Source organism: Balaenoptera musculus, chromosome 17 (genome assembly GCF_009873245.2).
Source record: "Balaenoptera musculus isolate JJ_BM4_2016_0621 chromosome 17, mBalMus1.pri.v3, whole genome shotgun sequence".
NCBI classification, from domain to species: Eukaryota; Metazoa; Chordata; class Mammalia; order Artiodactyla; family Balaenopteridae; genus Balaenoptera; species Balaenoptera musculus.
The window spans coordinates 51,305,493-51,318,153 of record NC_045801.1 but is presented as its reverse complement, the minus strand read 5'-3'; the positions used below and the strand labels follow the sequence as shown (position 1 = coordinate 51,318,153).

Genomic DNA, 12,661 nt, shown 5'->3' with positions numbered 1-12,661 from the left:
TTGGAGGAGTCACAGCTTGTCATTTGGTTGCCCTTTGGACCTCAGCAGTTCTTCAGTGGGCTTCATTCAATTGTTTATTGATAGTATAAGCTTTTGAGACTCAGGATCCACAATGCCCCCATGTTTCTGGATTTTTTTTCAATCATGGAATCGTGGCATTTTCAGAAGAAATGCATAGCAAAAGATGAGGCCATGATAACCGCCAGAAGAATTCATTTCTTTTTTTGTCATTAGGAGTTGGAAGCATTTCTTGATGCTCAATGTAGAATGTTAAATCTTGGAGTTGGGACTAAGTGAGAGGCAGATGTTAATACTTAGAACTCCTGTTTGTCTTTTTTCATTTACTATTGTGTTTCTAAGATCCATTCATGTTGTTCCTTACAGCTATAGTTCATTCATTCTCACTACTGTTCCGTTGTGTGTTAGCCTAATTCTTTTAACCATTGTTCTACCAGTGGACATGTGAGCATTTTTATTGTTGTTGTTATTATGAAGAATGCTTATACTTGGCACGCAAGTACAAAAATTTTTATAGTATGTATCTAGAATTGCTCATTGAAGGACATGCAAATGTTGAACTTTACATAATAATGCCAAATTGTTTTCCAACAATTTTACCAAATTTAACACCTACCAGCAGGACTTTACCAATTTAAACACCTAGTAGCAGTGTGTAAGAGCCACCACTGCTCCAGTTTTTTTTCTTTTTGCCGTTATTTGGTACTGTCAAAACTCCTAGTTATTACCATTCTAGTGAGTTTGAAAATAACATCTCATGTGGTCTTAACTAGTATTTCTCTGATGAATAATGAGATTCTATATCTTTTAAAATACTTATTGGCCAAACCAGTTTCCTTGTGTATAAAATTTCTGTTCAGGTTTTTTGCCCATTTGCTTCCTGTGTTTTTGTTTTTTGGGGGTTTTTTTGAGGTTCTTAAATAGTTTAAATAATAATCTTTAATCAGTTTTAAGTTTTGTAAATATCTCCCAGTTTGTGGCTTGTCTTTTAGTTTTTTTTTTTTATGATGTTTTATGGTAAACAGAAGTTCTCAGTTTCCACATAGTTAAAATATTCATTCTTTTCTTCTTTGGTTAGTATGCTTGTTTAAGAAATCTTTCCTTCTGGGAGGACACAGAACAGCAGTTTTCTGCTGTAATTTCTTAAAGTTTTAAAGTTTGCCTTTCATATAATATCACTAGTCCATCTTGAATTGATTTTGTATATGATGTGAGGTGGAGATCCAGTTTAATTCTTTCCATATCGATATTATCAGGACCATTTAATTGTCCCTCCTTTCCCACAGATCTGTATTGCTACATCTGTTACCTGAGTATGTCCTTAGATACTTGGTCTTTTGGGGAACTCTTTATGTTGTTTCATTTTATTTAACCTTCTTCAGTCTTGCCAGGCATTCATTTGTTTTAGCGTTTTTTAAGAACTATGATTTTGTTGATCCTTTCTGTTACCTTTTTTCTACTTCATTAGTTTCTGTTCTTTATTATCTCCTACATTCTTTGGATTTACTCGTGATTATCTTTCTAACTTAACAGATTGGCCTGTGAACTCATTCATTTTCAGCCTTTCTTCTTTTCCTAGTATAAGTCATTAAGGCTATAGATTTGCCTCTAAGTATAACTTTTACTGTATTCCGAAAATGTTTGTATGTGGTATTTTTATCATTTAGTTTTTAGTATTTTTAGAAAAATTTCCAATGTGGTTTCTGATGACTCATGAAATATTTAGAAGTGTTACTATTTTCTATTTGTATTTTAAAAATTTATCTTTCATTATTGATTTTTAACTTAATTGCATTTTGATCAGAGCCTGGGAACAGTATGATACATATTCTTTGAAATTTAGTGACATTTTCATTATCTCCCAGTGTGTGTATTATTTTTCTATATGTCTCATGTATACTTGAGAAGAATGTTTATTTTCTAGTAATTGGGTATAAGGTTCTGTTAATTAAATCCTGCTTGTTAATAATTTTGTTTTTTATTTATTTATTTATTCATTTTTTTTTTTTTTTTTTTAAATTGGGGTATAGTTGCTTTACAGTGTTGTGCTAGCTCCTGCTGCACAGCAAAGTGAACCAGCCATATGTATACACATATCCCCACCCTTTTGGATTTCCTTCCCATTCAGGTCACCACAGAGCACCGAGTGGAGTTCCCCACACTATACAGCAGTTCCTCACTAGATAATCTGTTTCATACCCAGCGGCTTATATATGTCAATCCCAATCTCCCAATTCATCCCACCCCGCATTTCCCCCCCTGGTGTCCACACATTTATTCTCTTCTTCTGTGTCTCTGTTTCTGCTTTGCAAATAGTTTCATCTGTTTTGGTCCACTTGATCCATGGAAAATTAGTGTGTGTTGAAATCGCCCAAGGCAATGGCCAATTTGTCAGTTTCTTTCTGTGGTTCTAACAGTCTTTGGAGGCTTTTCTCCCCCCAGGAGATGGTGAATTTTATTTTGCCTTGTCTGGATAGAGATTTGATTTGCTTAGAAATGTTCCAGGGTAAAGAGAGACTAGGAGAAAGCACAGTATGTAGAATTCTATTTTAATTTTCACTGTCAACTGGGAGAGCAGCATACTCACAGTATTGAACTCAGAGGCTGGATTCTTCAGGGTTCTTTGGCTCAGCTGCAGATTGGAGTTCTTGATCCTTTTTGTTATGTTTCCTTTCAGACTTCTTCCATTAGTCTTTGTTCCTTCATCTCTTGGTCCATGCTTGAGTTCCCACTTCCACCTTTTGGGACACTCACCAAATCTGTTTTATTTTCATCTTTCCAGGTTGATTCTTCCTGAGATGGTTGAGCTGGAGTGACTTTTCCTCCATCACTTGTAAGGGATTGCTGCTCTATGTTTGAGCTCTGAGATCAAGCAGAAAGATTAGCACTTCACTTCACCCAAGCATTCTCTGTTGATGGAGCGGCCAGCATTACCTTTAGTAGCTAATCAGGTTTGGGAAGCTTAGAAGTTGGAGAGTGACAGTCTTTTGCCTTACTGAGTATTTCATTTTCCAGAGACATCTCACTCTCTCTCCTTCATGTATCCCGGTCTGACTTCTGGCAGATGTGGCAAGGTCCTAATCTGAGATGACGCACTTCCTGTCCTTGACCATCACTGTTCTAAATATTCTTCACGCTGCCAGTTTGGGTGTCTCTCCTGAGGCTGTCATTCTAGTTGTGGTTCATCGAACTGATGCTGCGATTTCTCCCATTCCTTCTGTAGCTGGTCTTCTACTTGCTGTCTCACAGGTGGGTCAGCAGGCTTTGCTGCTCCAAAGATAGAAGCTGCTTGACTAAACTGGGAAGTACCAGCAGAGGAGTCATCTTCCTTAGGAGTACTCTGAGGCTTTAGATTCAGTTTGAGTCTCTGGGAGGGTCCTCTATCATCACACCTGTAATCGTCTGGAGAGCAGTTGTCTTTGGTGCTCCACGACTGAATGTCTTCCTGTCTATCCATCTTCACAGTGGTCCTGCTTCCTCTGTAGTCGTCATCCCTATAGTACCCACTACGACATGCATCTCTGCCACTGTTTATCCTGAAGTCATAGCCTCTACCATGGTCTCTGCTGCCTTAGTCATGATAGCAGTCCTGGCCTCCGTAGTGACTACAATGTTTGCCTTCAAAGCTGTCTTCACCTCTCCTAGGTGGATAGTCAAATCCAAGCTGTCTATGGCAGGACAGTTCCTCCAGTCTGTATCGGTTTTGTGAGAAACCTGATTTCTTTTTCAGCCAAAAGAATGATCGTCCGTGTCTTTTTCCTGTGCTTGATTAGCAGTGTCCCCTGGAATTCTGTTACCTAGAGATTTTCTTTTGAGGTTGAGGATACTGAGCAGGGCCTCCAAGTTCTCAAACTCAGCATTATTAAAACCTTTCAGCCTCTCTGGATTACTGGGTTCGCACGGTAAATACACTGCACTGATATTTAATCCTCTGAAGAATTCCTTAATGGAGACTTTTGTCTATCACAAGTTGGGTTCCCCAGAAAAGCAGTGTAGGGTGGCAGATGGGGAAATGGCTCTGGTTCCCAAGCAGCCTGTGGAGCAGTGGGCAGGATGTAATGGTTAGTTGCAGGTGCCTTATACATGTTGTCATCGTAACTGTGCCACGTGCCTGAAACATCCTCCAGATCATCTGTTTTATCAATCCAGCTGACTGGTTTGGGGATAGAGATGCTGCTTCCACCAGTGTTACCATCCTCAGCCTGTAAGCCTGTGAGGGAGATAGTGTTCCCATTCTTCTTGGCTCAGGTCACTTTGCTGGGCTGGGGGAAAGAACCAAAACGAGGCTTTTTTTTTTTTTTTTTTAAAGCATGCAAATTTAGAGTTTTATTTCTACTTACTAGATTGGATCTTGTATCATTTTCTTTGTTCTCCCTAATAATGCTCTTTTTCTGCTATTATAACTAATCCCAGCTTTCTTTTTGTGTATATTTGCCTAATATGTCCTTTTCCATATTTTTGCTTTCATCCTAGCAGCATCTTTATTTTATAGGTGTCTCTTATCTTACTTTTGAATTTGTCCATATACATTTATTGTGATTATTTCTGTATTTGAACTCTCTTTGTGCTTTCTGGTAGTCCTGGTTGTTTATGCCTTTTTTTTTTCTTTCCTTTTCTAGCCTTTTTTTGGGAATTGATTTTCTTTAAATTGTATTCTCTTCTCTACCAGTTTGGAAATTACGCTCACTTATTTCTATTCTTTTATGATTACCCTTGAAATTCTGCTGGCATACTATTAATATATAGGCTAAAGTTAAACCAGATCATAATCCCTCTGCTGGACAATGCAAGAATTTACATCATCAACTCCTGTCCTCTCTCTTCCTGCCCTGCTCCTCCATTGTATGCTTCTCTTCCTTATTCCATATTTGAACGGTTTATACTGGTTTTATTTAAATACCATAATAAGATGTTGTTATTGTTATTTTATTCAGACAATGTTTATTTAGACTTATTTGTATGCTTACTAATTTCTTTACTCATCTTTTCCTTCTTGCATCTCAGATCATCCCTCTGTGTAATTTTACTCTTTTATGAAACATGTCCTTTAGATATTGTTGAAGTAAAGGTCTGCTGCCGGTAAACTCTTTTTTGATTTATCTGGCAAAGTCTTAATGCCTTCTGTGTCCCAAAGAGAGTTTTAGTGGTTGAATAATTTTTGTCTCAGTTCTTTGCACATAGATGCTTGTTCTACCTTTTGTGCTTCCTTTGCTGCTGTTGAGAATTCTGCTGTCACTTTACTCTCTTCTTTTATATGTAACCACTTTTCTCTCTGGCTGCTTTTAACATGCTCTCTTTTGGTGTTCTGCAGTTTGACTGCTCTGTGTCCAAATGTGAGTGTCTTTATGTTTATCCTGCCTCTTTTATATATATTGTATTTCTTAGAATTGTGAATAAATGTTTTTCATGGCTCCAGAGAATTAAGTCATTTTCTCTCCTGGTATGACCTCCTCTTTCTTCATTTTCTGAGATTATGAGTAGAAATATATTTCAGGTCACGTTTTATCTTTCATGTCTTTTAGCTTCTTTTTGGTATTTTCAAGCTGTTTATTTCAGCATTACTTTTTTTTTTAATATTTATTTATTTATTTGGTTGCACTGGGTCTTATTTATTTATTTATTTTTATATTTATTTTTGGCCGTGTTGGGTCTTCGTTTCTGTGCGAGGGCTTTCTCCAGTTGCGGCAAGCGGGGGCCACTCTTCATCGCGGTGCACGGGCCTCTTCACTATCGCGGCCTCTCTTGTTGCGGAGCACAGGCTCCAGACGCGCAGGCTCAGTAGCTGTGGCTCACGGGCCCAGTTGCTCCGCGGCATGTGGGATCTTCCCAGACCAGGGCCCGAACCCGTGTCCCCTGCATTAGCAGGCAGATTCTCAACCACTGCGCCACCAGGGAAGCCCCAGCATTACTTCTAAATTATTTTTTTAGGTTTATGTTCAAGTTTACTGATTCTTAAGTTCTGTCTAATCTGAATAAACTATGGATTTTAATTAATAATAATATATTGATATTGGTTCATTGATTATGACAACTGTAGCATACTAATATAAGAAATTAATAGTAGGGGAAACTGGGTATAGGGTATATGAGAACTCTGCTATCTTCACAACTTTTCTGTAAATCTGAAACTATTCTAAAATGAAGAGTTTAAACAAATTCTATATGATTCTTTTTCAGATATGCAATGCCATTTTCATAGTCTCTTTGGTTGACCATGTTTTATTTTATCTTATATTGCTAAAATTAATTTTTAAAAATTTATGTTTAATAATCATAATATGTAAAGTTCATAAAGGGTAAGAAACATATTTGTTAATATTTCTCAATCTTGCCCTGAATGTTCTACTTTATCTTAGTAGGTTAAAGGTGAATAGAAGGTTATCCTTAAAATATTTGCCATGCAGAAGAAAGCTGCTTTGTATTTTATTTAAAAAGTAAACGTTGGGGGAGCAGTGAAGCAGAACTTCAAAAAAATTATCTATAAAAAGAAACATGCAGGATTTACTGGGGACATGACAACTTAATGTAATATATAAACCTGTTCTAGGTACTGTATTTAAAGATTATGATAAAGGACATTGTTGGGACAGGTGATGAAATTATAGTATATGGACTGTATATTAGACAATAGTAATGTACTAGCTAAGTTCCTGAATTCTGTTATTGTATTGTTACTTAAGAGAATATTTTTATTCTTAGGAAATACATACTAAAATATTAAAGAGTAAAGGGACAGTTTACTTAGGTGGTTCAGGTAATAAATAATGTATAATATTATATAATATGTAAAATAAATATATAAAAATTGTTTATGTATTTGTTTGATTTATAAATCAACACATGACCCTGGATTCTTAGTACCATCATTTATTTTGTTGCTCAAGTTGACCCAGATATGGTTACTTAGCCATATTCTCTTGTAATTCTTACAATAATACTAAGTCTTAATTTTAAATGGAGGGACAGCTGTGGCTATATCAACATGTGATGGGTTGAAAATATTCTATTAAGTGTGATTTCTTAGTTATCAAGTAAACAGTGTTAATCATATTGAAAATTATAATCTCTAGTCTAATATATGAATAAATTAACTTTTTTGTAGGTTTAAGCTGAATTTTGGGACATGGCCACTGCTTCACCAAGGTCTGATACTAGTAATAATGACAGTGGAAGGTTACAGTTACAGGTAACTGGTAAGTTATTTTCACAGTAATTTAAAATAGTAGTTCCTTGATGAAACTTTCTTTTTAATACCTGATTCAGCAGACTTATTTCATAAGTATATTTTCTTTTAGATTCATGCCATGGTGTATTTGTTGCAATAGGCCTCAAAGCTAGAAACCCTCTAAAAATGTTTTATTTATTCAGTAAGTATTTATTGAACCTGTGCTGGATGCAGAGAAGCTGTATCCTCTGGTGGTAGGAGAATTTGTGTGTTGGAATAAACACCATTGAGCTGGTCCTTAAATTATTATTAGGATGGAGAAGGATGCTAAAAGCCTTTTTTCATCCATTTAAGCTATTCATTCAATCATTGGGCAAATACTTGTTAAGTGGAATTCTATATATGAAAACACAAGGCCCTAGTACTCCAGGAACTTACTAGATAATGTTGAGACAGGTTTGTTTTGCATGGACAGTTACCATGCAAAGTGATCATTAACTGGATGCAATGAGAACTTGGAGGAAAGTGTCATAGGTCTGCTTGGGATTGGAGATGGCCTATAGATCTAGGAGAATAGGGTAAGAGAAAGACTCACAGAGGGTAACACTTTGACTTTTGTAGGAGGGATCAGAGTTCATCTCAAATTAGATTGGCAGCTGAAAGCATGAGAGAGAGAGGGAACAGCATATGTAAAAGCATGAAAGAGCCTTTTTTTAGGTGACTTCAGATAATTTATTTTAGCTAGTTGGAGTAATGATTCAAGGAGTGGTCCTTAAACCAGCAATTTTACTTGTAGAAATTTATTTTGCGGGTATTTGTATTATTTATTTATGCATATAAATAATGTCCATATATAATGTATGTATATAGTTTTTATATATATAGTTTATATATAAATATCTACAAGATAAATTAGTAGAAGTAACAGAGAGAGAGAGTGAGAGAGAGTTTTTAATAGCAAAAGACTGACAGTGGAATTCTAGATAAACAATGACATGAAATAAATGAATACGTGTACCAGTAGGAGCCAAGTTCTAAGATAATATTGTTAAGTGAAAGAGCAAGGTGTGGAATAGTGTGTTTAGTATGTGACCATATGGATGTGAAAAAGGAGGGGTGTTTGTATGTACCTCTATGCTTATAACATTAGAAATAATATTTGCCTTAGGAGGGGCAGGATTGAGCTTAGAATAAGAAGGAGATATACTGTAATTCCCATGGTACTCATTACTGTGAGGTCAGTTGTTTCTAGGAGTTTTCAGTGAACAGAGCTAGGAAATGTTTATTGTCTTAGAAAGCAAAAAACAAATCCTGAGTTCATGCTGATATTTGCAATTCAAAATAATAGCTATAGCCTCTAAGTAACCATTTTCAACTAAAAGGAGAAAAAAGTTATTTTTACTTCATTTGACTTTATATTTCTATCTCTTTTCTCTTAACCTCAGAATTTTAATTCTAAATGACATTAACACAGTTATATCTGTTTTATCCTAACGTACACAGAATAGCAATGTTAAAATTACCGAAAGTAACAGGCCCACTCATCACAGTTTTAAGATTTCTTTGTGAGCTTCTCCTCCTTAGGATGTATAGTCAGAGTACCATGTTTCAAAGTAACTTAATTTTCCCTTTGGTTATGCCACCAACTGGATTAGTTAGATTCACTGGTTTCAGTTATTTATTTTTTATTTAATTTATCACCATGTAAAGCATTTATACAGTTGTGGAGTCAAAATTATTAAATTAAGGTATATTTGGAGAAGTCTGGCTACTTTATCCCATTCCTCCCCCGTCTCTCCCTTGCCCTTTTGGTAAACATTTTTATTAGTTTTCATTTATCCTTCTATTTCTTCTTTTTGAAAATATAAGCAGATATGCACAGTGTATGTATTCACATCTCTCCTCCCAACCCTGTAGTTCTTAGCACCTAGTTTCTGCACCTTGCTTTTCTTCATTTAACAGTAATATCCTAGAGTAATATCCATAGCAGGGTATTCCATACATCTTTTTATCGCTGCACAGCACTCTATTGACTAGATATACCAAAATTAATTCAGCTAGCCCCCTATTGATGGACATTGGGTTCCATCTTTTGTTATTGCAGATAGTGCTATGCTACAGTAAAGAGCTTCGTGCGAATGGCATTTCTTATTTTTGCTCATGTGTCATTAGGATAGAATCCTAGAATGAGATTGCTGGGTCAGAGAGTAAGCACATGTAATAATGTCAATCACAGTTGGTCCCTGAACCGCAGGGTTTATGGGTGCTGACTCCTGTGCAGTTGAAAATCCGTGTATTACTTCACAGTCAGCCCTCAGTATCCATGGTTGCACACCCATGGATTCAACCAACTGCTGATCGTGTAGTACTGCAGTATGTCCTTATTTTTAAAAAACCTGCGTGTAAGTGGATCCACGCAGTTCAAACCCCTGTTGGTCAAAGGCCAACTATGTTGCCAAGTTCCTCTCCATAGGATCTGTACTATTTCTGTGTTCCCACCAGCTGTCTATGAGAATGCCTGTTTTCCTATAGCCTCATCAGGATATGCTGTCAGGCATGTTGACATTTAGGTCAGAAGTGGTATCGTAAGTGTCATTTTAAATATCATTTCTCTCATTGTAAGTGAGGTTGAGCCACGTTTAAGGGATATTTGTATTTAGTTTTCTGTGAACTGAGAACTTACATGTTTTGAAGCAATTCCCTGGTGATTCTGATGTGTATTGCACTTAAGAACCAGTTATAAGTGTAATTTCTAATACTTCTGCTTTTGCTCTGCATAAGCTTAGAGCCATATATTTGGTTACAGTGTTGCTTGTGCAGGACCTGTGGCCTGCATATCTGAGGTGTGACTTTCTTCCTGTTCTTTACCTAATGTATGAGTACTTAATTGAAGTAGCAAAGACCTGATCTAGCTGATTTGAGCCAAAAGGCAACTTATAGAGAAGCTATCAGGCAGCTAATAGAATCACCGGAAGTCTAGAGAACCAATTGGAAAATAGATACGGACCAAAGGATGTAATGTAATTAGCCAACATAGTGCCTCCACAGTATTTATCATTTCGCATATCCGTTATTATTCTCCTTTGAAATACAGTGATGCTCTTGGGAAACCAAACTTGGACCTGTGCTAAAAGGCACCAGGTTTTAGTGCCTTGCTTTTCCTCTCTTCTCATTTCCTTGCCTTTGCCTTTCTTTCATTTTGTTGATCTAGTTTTTTAAATTACAAAACACCTTAAAATCCACAATCTTATTGATCTAACAGTACCTTGTGGAATAAATATGTACTCCAGTTTTACCAAGGAAGGAACTGAGAATCAGATTAAATGCCTTCCATTAGTAATAAGAAACCAACCAAGGTCTTAGGTTGTTGTTGCTCCTTTTATTAGGTAACAGTGACCTCTGTATTGATTTTTCTTTATTTTTAAAATTATCAGATAGTACCAGAATTAAGGTCCCCTCTGCTTTTGCAGTCTGGCAGGTCATGGTCTGTAAACTGAGACACTCTATTAGCTTATATATTTTTATTCTTATTTCTGTTCCTAACCCATATCTGATTGGCAGCAACAGACAAGAATAAGAATATTGGTCATGAAAGCAGGAAAACTATAACAGAAAAAAGCCAAAGCGAAAACTACCTACCATAACATGCTATAATGTGTACTATAGAGAAGCGCCTCTACATAAGGGTTAATAGTACACAGAAGTGTATCATCTTCATTAGTCTAGATTTCAGGCTTTCTACAGGAAAGTGACAGAAACAAAGTGTGCAAGATGGATAAGAAGATAAGATTTGAGATTGAAAAACTAATGGGCTGTTATATGCACATTTATAATTTTTTAACTATAGTGTATTATAGTACCTTAATAGTTTAATTTTTAAATTAAAAAATGTAATGATACGTATCATATTTTTGTATGAGTGTTGTGAATTATGGGTTTATTCTTTTCAAACGCTTCAACAGTTATGGAATAATCTATCTTTTCCCATTGATTTGAAATGCTACCATTATCATGTACTAACATCTTATTTGTTCTTTTCTTTTCACCTCTGCCCTTATAGCAGTCAGGCTGTTTTAATTATTTCCATTTTACAGTACTTTTAAGAAATACATTGGGGGAGAAATCTATTATTACTATGCATTTTAAAATATGCCTTTATTACTCTCTAATTTTCTTTACATTTCATTTGAATTTTAGAGTTTTCTTCCCTTCTCCTCTGTCCCCCCCGCCCAAAAAAAAAATCCCAATATTAGTGTTTTCATTTAGATCACTTAAAAATAATGTATTAAAGTGCTCGCTTCAGCAGCACATATACTAAAAAAATTGGAACAATGTAAAGAAGATTAGCATGGCCCCTGCACAAGGATGACATGCAAATTCGTGAAGTGTTCCATATTTTTAGTTTATCAGTTGTAACAAATGTACCACTTTGGTAACGGGGAAGGCTGTGTATATGTGGGAGCAGAGGGTTTATGAAAAATCCCCCTCAATTTTGCTGCCAACCTAAACTGCTCAAAAAATAAAGGTTTAAAGTAAAATGAAAAAAAATAAAAATAAAATGTATTAAATTGGTGATAATTGAAAGCTTTCAGTGTTAAAATTTCCAAATCCAGGAATAATCATGTCATTCCCTTCAAGTTTTTTATGTTCATCAGTAAAGTTTTATAGGTATCTTCATGTATGTACATTTCTTATGTTTATTACTAGATTTTAGGGGGGTGGTATTGTTATGAATGGGGCTGTTATATTAAATTCTCACACATGCACAGAGGACTCTCTTTTTCTGATAGATTTCCCATATTTATATAACCTTACAATAGAGGATATTCTGGTATAACACCAAAGGAAACTCATGAAATAGGAAAATAAAATCTATCTTATGTATTGCACTAATTAGAATTCTTATTTGAATTAATGAGGTTATCTTTTGGTTATTTAAAATCATAGTATTCTCGTTATTTATTATATATGCACATTTTTGCCACCACATTATGAATTCCTTGTGAGATTAAAAATTAGCTTTTAAAAATTACTTTCCTTACCCTGCCAGCATCTGGTATTATTGAAGACTGTGCCAATTAAAAATATACAATGGATATATTTTGAATATGTCTGCAATTAACTCAGAAGAGTTAATACTGTACAGTAAGTCATAATAGTTATAGAGTAATAGTCACTATTGTTGGGTGCTAGGCATTCATTGATAATAATAGTACTTTGGATCCCTTCACTCACCAATCCTAAGAATCAGGTACTGTTTATTGTTCCCCTATTTTTCAGATGAGAAAATTGAGGGTCAGGGAGGTTAATTGATTTACTTAAAGTCAGACGTCTAGCCAAGTGGCAGAGTTAAAATATGAACCCAGATGTGTCCAACACTTTTTAAGACTATTTTTTTAAGAGCAGCTTTGGAACCACAACAAAATTGAGAGGAAAGTACAGAGATTTCCAGATATGCCAAACCCCACATATTCACAG

At 35.5% G+C, this 12,661-nt stretch overlaps 1 non-coding gene and 1 pseudogene across 1 annotated transcript; one reads left to right on the top strand and one right to left on the bottom strand.

Moving 5' to 3' along the window:
* Positions 1-2,276: 2,276 nt before the first annotated feature.
* On the bottom strand, positions 2,277-6,532 carry LOC118883348 (annotated as a pseudogene).
* A 4,941-nt stretch (positions 6,533-11,473) lies between these two features.
* Positions 11,474-11,583, top strand: LOC118883886. Its single transcript, XR_005017121.1, has one exon. It is a non-coding gene; the product is annotated as a U6 spliceosomal RNA (small nuclear RNA).
* The last annotated feature ends 1,078 nt before the right edge of the window (positions 11,584-12,661 follow it).